This window comes from Haliotis asinina, chromosome 3, assembly GCF_037392515.1.
Source record: "Haliotis asinina isolate JCU_RB_2024 chromosome 3, JCU_Hal_asi_v2, whole genome shotgun sequence".
Classification (NCBI taxonomy): domain Eukaryota; kingdom Metazoa; phylum Mollusca; class Gastropoda; order Lepetellida; family Haliotidae; genus Haliotis; species Haliotis asinina.
Window position 1 is genome coordinate 68,136,449 of NC_090282.1, and position 10,958 is coordinate 68,147,406.

Consider the following 10,958-nt stretch of genomic DNA (forward strand, 5'->3'; position numbering starts at 1 on the left):
TATCATGACACAAATTTCAGCTTGTTGTGACTTGACACTGCTAACTGACAGCGATTTAAAAAAGTCTCGCCCATGGGTGAAAAACATATTGGCCCATGGACGAGAATAATTAATTTCATTGAAACTACATGTTTTTTTTCCAGGCTTTGCAGCTTTTCAATGAATGAACGTGTATTTATTATTGTCTTGACACGAAATTAAGCTTATTTTGACTTAATTCGGCTAATTTAGAGTGATGTTTCAAAACGCCTCGCCCATGGGCGAAAACCATTTGGCCCATGGGTGAGAATATTTAATTTTACTCAAAATACACCTTTTCCCATGTTTTGGAGGTTGTGAATGGATGAAAGTATGTTCCTAAGTATTTCCTTTTACCCCAAATCCATCTTTTCCAATATTTGGAGGATGTAAATGAATGAAAGTACATTTATGAGTATCATGACAGAACTTTCAACTCATTTTGACTTAATTCCTCTAAATGAGAGCAATTTTGAAAACTCTCGCCCATGGGAGAAAGACATTTTGGCCCATGGGCGAGAGTATTTGCCTTCACTCAAAATACATCTTTTCCTGTGGTTTGGAGGTTGTAAATGAAGGAGGATATATTTATGAGTATCATGGCACAAAATCCAACTCATTAGGACTTAATTCTGCTAATTGAGACCGATTTTCAGAAACATCTCGCCCATGGGCGAAAAACATTGGGCCCATGAGCGAAAATATTTCCTTTTCACTCCAAATACATCTTTTGTAATGTTTTGGAGGATGTAAATGAATGAAAGTGCCATTGTGAGTATCATGACACAAAATTCAACTGATTTGGACTTAATTTTGCGAGTTCAGGAAGATTTTTTTAAAATATGCCAGAATAATTACTTTTACTCAAAATACATCTTTTCCTGTGTTTTGGAGGTTGTAAATGAATGACGATATATTTGTAAGTATCATGGCACAAAATCCAACTCATTTTAACTTAATTCTGCTAATTTTGTAACAAGTACAAGAATCTGGACATCCACTTAAATTTTCATAGCTTTTTTTTATTGTCTTGGGGGTTGTAAATTTATGAATGAAAGTGTGTTTATAAGTATCACGACATAAAAATGAAATCATTCCGGTCTTAATTCGACTAATCTCGCTCGTGGACGAAAATATTTTCGTTTGCTTGTTTTCTTTATTTTGCAAACATATGGTTTAAAAATAGATGAAATTCTGATGAAAATTCAGTTTAATTTCGTGAGTTTAGTTTTATGTCGCACTCAGCAATATCCCAACAATATGGCGGCGGTTTGTAGATAATCGTGTTTGGATCAGACAATCCAGTGATCAACAGCATGAGCATCAATCTGCACAATTGGGAACTGATGACATGTGTCAGCAAAAGTCAGCGAGCCTGACCACCCGATCCCGTTACTCACCTCTTACGACACGCATAGTCGCCTTTTATGGCAAGCATGGGTTGTTGAAGCCCTCTTCTACTCCAGATCTTCACGGGTCCCGAACACAGAGCTTTACTTCCAGCAACATATACAGTACACTTAGAATGTTAAGCCTTGAGATTCTTTTGAATTTAGGTACTCTATAAATCTAACAAAATTCAACCTATATCTATGAAGTTATTTGTGAAAGCCCTAATGAAGAGTGACCAAACTCCAGTGACTATGCTGGGACACATTAATAAACGGTGTTGTGAGATCTTTAGACTGTATTGAAATATGTCTTGTCAATTCCACTGACATTCACCAAATGTACCCACCTAGATTTTTTAAGTGTACCTACCCAGTTTAGCATGTTTCGTTTTAATAGTGTGGTCTCCATTTTTAGTAATTCCCGTTTGCCCGTCCCGGCTTTTCTTCGTCCGAGGTTTTATGGGGTATTCTCCTATTTGTCAGACCAGAAATAATCTACAACAGGGGTAGGTCACTCGCTTGTTTTCTTTACCATTTGTACTAATTAGTATGCGCCTCCTCATGCTCCAATGCACACAGTGACCTGATTCGTCTCCATCGCTGCGTTTAACAGTACTTCAGCCAGTTTACTGTATCAGTCGAAATCTTACAATGAATGAATGAATATCTAGCGCACGTTCGTAATCATCGGCACGACTTCGATGTTCAGCTGTAAACAATCTCCAGGGGCATGACTTGTGACACTGTTCTGCAGTGACAATCTTTTCCTAAAAACATAAGCTATTGTCCCGACAACACCTCATACCTAAACGCATTCAACGCGGGTGGTCAAAGATGGATAAGTATAAAAATGTAATAATAGGAACTAAAAACACAACTCACCGAGACGGGTGTTTCTTCCAACGACGCCATGTTTTGCTGCGTGAGTTTCCGTTCGCGACCGAAAAATCTCCGAAGATGGCCGATCGTGTTTCCAGTATTACCGACATTGCTTCCGATAGGGCCGATGTGTTTCTGTTATTACCGCTAAACTACCGATATCGCTGCAATTGTTTCGCGAGTGGGCTGCGTTTGTTTACATTTGAGATGCAATTCCTTCAAATTTGCTGTAATTCCTTCAATTACTTAGGGGGGCCTGTGAATGAAGAGCAAGAAGTATATGTGAATGAATGAAAGAAATGATAAAAGAAAGAAGTGCATATGTGAATTAATGAGAAAGATATAATAAAAGAAAGAAGTACATATGTGAATGAATGAAAGAATAAATGATAAACCACTGCCGTCCCTTCCAAAACATGCTAAAGAACGCAAAACTATCGTTAGATCACATGTGTTAACATCAGCTCGTTATTGTCTCCCTGGTCAGACGTAACAATTGTCAGAAAGGTTAAAAAAACAAACTATCTGGTTGACTGCACAGCTGCCTGTTGACGTAGTCTACCCACATCACCTACTTTTCCTGCGTAACCTTCATCTACATCACCATCCTTAATATACTGAGCAGAGAGCACAGAAGGCCCTATAGCTGTAACCACTGAACCGTGGCGTCTCTCTGCTCCCAAGTTCCCAAGTGGGGGTGTCCTTTTCTACCTATTCCATTAATCTTTAAAACATCTAACAAGCTCAACGCATGAATTTTTTTACTCAAATGTGATGTTAAACATATCATAAGAGTATTTTTTATGTATTATTCAGTTGATAAATTATTATTTCATGATACATATATGTACAATATTTTGCTTCGATTCTGTAACTACCCACATTATGACATTGAGACCATTCTGATTTATCGAGTAAAATACGATTGTATAGTTTTGAGTTTGAATCTTGGCATATTTTACCGGTTTGCCACTTTTGCACTCTACCTTTTGAAAGGGGGCGTGCATATTTTGGTGGTTTTTAGTATTCCATCTATTCATTTGGATTTATTAATTTATTTGTTTTTGTTTTGTTTTGTTATTTCCTGCTAGTGGGCCTGTTAGTCTGCTTTGATAACTGTAAATTTATTCTGACGTTTGACGAGCGGAACATGAAGTGTTGTTATCATGTATGTTATGTAATTATATTATTGGTATGGAGCGGCATTGATATGTATGTTTATGCTTGCCAATCCAGTCCCGATTACTTGAGGAGATTAGTTTAAACTATAGATTAACGTATCCATACTATTAATGTATAATCATTATATCGGGCTATGAGGAATACGTAATGTAATCAACATTGACTTTGCATTCACTTTTCTATTTTTTAAATAAAATTTCACTATTTTTGCTTCACTCGAAAAGATTTACTTTGGATTTCGTGATTGTGGTCTCTAGGTATTTCAGAAATTATGTTGTTGAGACAACTGGAACTGTTGATCTGCAGTCTTTCAAAATTCCTTTTCACGAGATATATTCACCCTTTTCACCAGTTCTCAAAATGAAGATATAGCTGTTTACACAAAGGTATCTTCCCGTAAAATAAGTAGGACGAAACGTGAAGCATAGCAGCGCATTTGCCATAACTGAAGTTGTTAAAATGATCCTGAAAACTGTCATTTTCAACATTCACCTTGCAGGCAATTTTATCAAGAAACTAAATAACTCATTACTAATGGAAGGAGTGAACTGAAAGCCCATTTCAGTAACTGACGTCACTGATTGAACTCGCTATCATCGATTCACTTACATTCTGGTACACGTGTCTTATTTCGTTTCCTGAGGACACACATTTAACTTTTTTTATATAGAAAATCCGTATAATCCGTAATCTAATCCCATAAAACAACACCGTTGTCACTACACCAAACGATTTTGACCACGACCCAAAACAAAGGTTTAACTTACAGGACTACCTGTAAGATATCCCTTTCTTGATAACGAGTTTAACAGCTACGCCGAAATGCTGTTTACCTTATAAGAAGTTGTGCATCCATAGAACTTTCGTGTTTTTTTTCCAAATGATCATGACCTGAACAGATATTACTTTGTCGGAGACTTCATGAGTGATTTTCAAGTTCTAATCCACACACTGATGTCCACTTTTTCATCATTTTGACTTTTATCTCAGTTTGCTGAGTATCTCAGCATAACTCGCAAAGACAATGGAAACTGAGCGGAACGATGACACTTTCTGTTTCTTCCGCGTTCACTTACGTAATTTCCGCAAAGCGCCTAAGACAATTTGCGCCGAAAAAGTTATGTCTCGTCCGCTGGTCTTGTTTATTGGAGTAAAACAGCTGCCGCTTTCAAGTGTATTTTACTTGTCATATACAAAATTCATCCATGGATCACATTAGGTCATTAGGGGACACCAGCTTTTAAATGAACAGGTGTTCGTGAGTGTATATGGATGAAAAAGACTGATTGCGCAAGACGCGCAGCCAAATATCTCACATTCAAAGGAAATCTCGAATTGATTGTTTTATAAGGCGTCGAGCTGACCAGTTGGTTTTGGTGTTGTGTATGAACCTCCTTTGCAAGAACTTTGTCAAGCATACCTGCTTTGTCCTTTTGCAAGACCTGCACATATTAGTCTTTGAAAGACATTGACATTTATGTGCAGGTGCTCTGGAAAACCTTGTCCGGCACGATATTCCTTCCAATTTAGTTATTGTGTGCATGCTGCATTTCAATTTTGGAAATGTGCTTAAAACATATTTTGATTCTCAAAGAATGTGGTTCTTTTAGCAAGCAAAATAGTGCTTTGCTTTGCTTTGATTAACACTTCACCAGTACCATACAATATTACAGAATACACAAAACCGGATACACAAAAACGACATATTATAGCATTGTGATTAGGGGTATATGGAGTTATAGGAGTCCCTTTTTATCCACCGAGACAAGTCTTACACGCCCTGGTGGGTGTGGATTCGGGGAGGGGGTAACGGAGGAGATGACCAAGACACACGTACTCCACACGCTATCATGGTCTTCCTTACTGCTTGAAGATCGACCTTTTCTCACTGTGGTCTATGATGACTCGGTGAACGGAAAAGAACTTATTCACTGTGAAGACCAGAAAATAGTTGAACCTTCTCACAAATGTTCAGTGTTTCTACAAAGAGCTAGTCAGACACAACAAACCATAATTCTATTTTCATGTTTACTTATGTGATAGATGTATTTGATGTAATGATATGTATGCATATCTTATTATATGATAGTTCATATGGATGACGACACATGCTTCATTTATATTTTGTATTATATGCTGTATGGGTGAGGTACAGTAAAGCTTGTTCACCAGTCCCAATCAGAGTTACAAAACACACAAATATACAACAACATGGAGATGTGTGGAGAAAATAGAGACACATGGAGAACAGCAATGTCATAACTGAACAGAAATCATTCCCTCTATTGGTGAAGGCCGTGTGGGATTAGTTAAACAAAGTAATCTAGTCGACCATGCCTCCTAATCCTCTTACTCCTTAAACAAACGACTTGCCTGAGCTGTCTAAAATTGAATTGAAATTTTTGTAAATTCGATGTTTCGGGTATTACGTAAGGAGGTAATCAGGTGTCAACACTATGGCGTTCGATGCTCCGGACATGAAGGAAAACCAAATACGTTATAAAGTACAGTAATGTGGTCACTATGAGCGAGGCAGACAGTCTGATGAGCACAGCTCATACGGAAATCTCTTGTCTTTGGAGCTGCTCGTTGAGACGCTGAAGCCTTCTGTCAGGTTCTTCTTTATTCTTTATTGTGGCCACTGTGTCACAATATGCAGTTTACATGCTCACAGAGCCTCGATTCACGATGACGCCAACTTTCTCGACTACTGTTCGTGCGACGACTACATTCAGGAATTGGTTCCACAGCTCATTCTTTCACCGATGTCTTTGTGTATGTGTTTTAGCTCGTTAATTAGCGTAGAGATGAGTCTTCTGCTATTCTCGGGCACAAGTTCTCCAAGGTCGTCGACGCTACGGGTGTCATTAGAACAGTGTTGAGCACTGTCACACTCCACTGCTTTTCGACAGTCCTGTTGTGTATTTGATAAAACAATCGACAATCCGGGTGTGAACCAAAAGAGGATACCACCATTCTCATCGGTGGATGAAATGGGATGAAGAAAACCCGCATACTCTTCATCACGTTGCTACACCGTATTTACCATAACGGATGTTTAAATATCACTTTATGTAAATAGAGCATCAAAACAAGCTGAAACCATGTATTATATGAATATGGTACTAACTATAGTCGATTCGAACCACTGCTTTACGGTTCACTGACTGCCGTGGATGCAGGCTTTTCCCACGTGGCGGGGTAAAACTTAATGATATATTCTCCCTCGCAAGGCCACGTGAACCAATCAGAAATGGACATTCTTAAATGGGGTAGGAGAAATGTGCCCTGTACGTTCTTATGAACCTTGATCTTTCAGGTACATTTCATCAGTTGTGTACAAATACTGGTCTAGAAAAATGTTTCAAACATTTTAATACGTATTGATGCAGGGGCTCCATATATGTTCTTGTTTACGTCCCGCTCGTCAAACGTCAGAATAAATTTACAGGTATCAAAGCAGACTCACTCGCTGGGCCACTAGCAATTAAAAAAAACCAAACAAAGCAAAAACAGATAAATCAATTAATTTAAACAAATAGATGGAATACTAAAAACCACCTAAATATTAGTATGCACGCCCCATTTAAAAACATAGAGCGCTAAAGTGGCAAGATTCAAACTCAAAACTATTCAATCGTATTTTACTCGATAAATCAAAATGGTCTCAATGTCATAAAGTGGGTAGTTACAGAATCAAAGCAAAATATTTTACATGTTTATGTACGATTTATTTAGCAAAGCCAGAAAAATCCCCGACAAACACGGCCGCTTCTCCTCAATACAGGGGCGGTGGGGTAGCCTAGTGGTTAAAGCGTTCGCTCGTCACGCCGAAGACCCGAGTTCGATTCCCCACGTGGGTACAATGTGTAAGGCCCATTTTCTGGTGTCCCCCGCCGTGATATAGCTGGAATATTGCTAAAAGCGGCGTAGAACCAAACTCCCCCCCCCCCCCCCCCCCCCCCCCTCAATACATGGGTTTGTGAGAGTGAGGGTACTCCCTACAAGGCTCACTCCCATTAGTTAACAAGGCGTCCTCCCATTTTATGTATTTTTTACTCGATAGGTGCGGAAAATTAATTAGGCGATGTGGGTATGTCATGACTGGTTGATTTCTCAGGATCAGGTGAATTGGGTATGGCAGAGTCGATATACTATGATCATAGGGGATTTAGCAACCATGTTGGAGTGAAGGAATGACAAAACTCTGTGATAGATTAATGAGTGTCTTTTTTAAGCATTATGAAAATGGGAATAGTAAATTAACACAAAATGCCCTAGACCTGTCCTGCGTGTCATACATATATATATGATTATGTATAACATCACATTTTAATAAAAAGATGCATGCGTTGAGCTTGTTAGATGTTTTAAAGATTAATGGAATAGGTAGAAAAGAACACCTCCACTTGGGAACTTGGGAGCAGAGAGACGCCACGGTTCAGTGGTTACAGCTATAGGGCCTTCTGTGCTCTCTGCTCAATATATTAAGGGTGGTGATGAATTAATGAATGAATGAATGAATGAATGAATGAATTTCTTTATTTCCTCCAGAATTTACATCCGAAGATTTGCAGCATCTCTGATGTTACTCAGAGCAAACACATAATGTTAATATATAGAATATGAATGCTAGAATAGAAACATGAATGCTAACGTCATAAGCTGTGTAAATAACTATTCAATAACATATGTACACAGACTGCCGGTTATTGCTGCACAGAAAAGAGAGGACTGTCCAACACATTCTTGAGATGAAATACATATTTACAAAATAATAGTGACACATTTTCCCAAGTGGTCAAGCTAGCAATTCCAGGTAATGTTTGAGCCGCTCCCCAGAATAATGCAAGCATTTCATTTTCATCCAAAAGTTCAATTTTAACATAACTGTCAACATCCAGTTGGTCAATGAGGGTGGAGAAGAATTCATTTCGTTCAGTTACATAGTACTCACAGTGCAAAAGTACATGTCTGTCAAAATGGAAGAGGTAAAGAAGGACACCCCCCCCCCCCCCTTGGGAACTTGGGAGCAGAGAGACGCCACGGTTCAGTGGTTACAGCTATAGGGCCTTCTGTGCTCTCTGCTCAATATATTAAGGGTGGTGATGTAGATGAAGGTTACGCAGGAAAAGTAGGTGATGTGGGTAGACTACGTCAACAGGCAGCTGTGCAGTCAACCAGATAGTTTGTTGTTTTAACCTGTCTGACAATTGTTACGTCTGACCAGGGAGACAATAACGAGCTGATGTTAACACATGTGATCTAACGATAGTTTTGCGTTCTTTAGCATGTTTTGGAAGGCATGACCGTGGTGTATCATTTATTCTTTCACATATGTACTTCTTTCTTTTATTATATCTTTCTCATTCATTCACATATGCACTTCTTTCTTTTATCATTTCTTTCATTCACATATACTTCTTGCTCTTCACTCATTCAGTCAGTCAGTCAGTCAGTCAGTCAGTCAGTCAGTCAGTCAGTCAGTCAGTCAGTCAGTCGATTTCGACTGATACAGTAAACTGGCTGAAGTACTGTTAAACGCAGCCTAAGTTGCGATGGAGACGAATCAGGTCACTGTGTGCATTGGAGCATGAGGAGGCGCATACTAATTAGTACAAATGGTAAAGAAAACAAGCGAGTGACCTACCCCTGTTGTAGATTATTTCTGGTCTGACAAATAGGAGAATACCCCATAAAACCTCGGACGAAGAAAAGCCGGGACGGGCAAACGGGAATTACTAAAAATGGAGACCACACTATTAAAACGAAACATGCTAAACTGGGTAGGTACACTTAAAACTACTAAGTAGGTATATTTGGTGAATGTCAGTGGAATTGACAAGACATATTTCAATACAGTCTAAAGATCTCACAACACCGTTTATTAATGTGTCCCAGCATAGTCACTGGAGTTTGGTCACTCTTCATTAGGGCTTTCACAAATAACTTCACCTTCATAGATATAGGTTGAATTTTGTTAGATTTATAGCATACCTAAATTCAAAAGAATCTCAAGGCTTAGTATTCTAAGTGTACTGTATATGTTGCTGGAAGTAAAGGGCTTCAACAACCCATGCTTGCCATAAAAGGCGACTATGCGTGTCGTAAGAGGCGACTAACGGGATCGTGTGGTCAGGCTCGATTACTTGGTTGACACACGTCATCAGTTCCCAATTGTGCAGATTGATGCTCATGCTGTTGATCACTGGATTGTCTGATCCAAACACGATTATCTACAAACCGCCGCCATATTGTTGGGATATTGCTGAGTGCGACATAAAACTAAACTCACGAAATTAAACTGAATTTTCATCAGAATTTCATCTATTTTTAAACCATATGTTTGCAAAATAAAGAAAACAAGCAAACGAAAATATTTTCGTCCACGAACGAGATTAGTCGAATTAAGACCGGAATGATTTCATTTTTTTGTCGTGATACTTATAAACACACTTTCATTCATAAATTTACAACCCCCAAGACAATAAAAAAAAGCTATGAAAATTTAAGTGGAAGTCCAGATTCTTGTACTTGTTACACATTAGCAGAATTAAGTCAAAATGAGTTGGATTTTGTGCCATGATACATATAAATATATCCTAATTCATTTACAAAATCCAAAACACAGGAAAAGATGTATTTTGAGTAAAAGTAATTATTCTGGCATATTTTAAAAAAATCTTCCTGAATTCGCAAAATTAAGTCCAAATCAGTTGAATTTTGTGCCATGATACTCACAATGGCACTTTCATTCATTTACATCCTCCAAAACATTACAAAAGATGTATTTGGAGTGAAAAGGAAATATTTTCGCTCATGGGCCCAATGTTTTTCGCCCATGGGCGAGATGTTTCTGAAAATCGGTCTCAATTAGCAGAATTAAGTCCTAATGAGTTGGATTTTGTGCCATGATACTCATAAATATATCCTCCTTCATTTACATCCTCCAAACCACAGGAAAAGATGTATTTTGAGTGAAGGCAAATACTCTCGCCCATGGTCCAAAATGTCTTTCTCCCATGGGCGAGAGTTTTCAAAATTGCTCTCATTTAGAGGAATTAAGTCAAAATGAGTTGAAAGTTCTGTCATGATACTCATAAATGTACTTTCATTCATTTACATCCTCCAAATATTGGAAAAGATGGATTTGGGGTAAAAGGAAATATTCTCGCCAGTGGGCCAAAATGTTTTTCGCCCATGGGTGAGATTTTGTTAAATAGCTCTAAATTAACGGAATTAATTCAAAATGAGTTGAATTTTGTGACATGATACTTAGGAACATACTTTCATCCATTCACAACCTCCAAAACATGGGAAAAGGTGTATTTTGAGTAAAAGTAGATATTCTCACCCATGGGCCAAATGGTTTTCGCCCATGGGCGAGGCGTTTTGAAAAATCACTCTAAATTAGCCGAATTAAGTCAAAATAAGCTTAATTTCGTGTCAAGACAATAATAAATACACGTTCATTCATTGAAAAGCTGC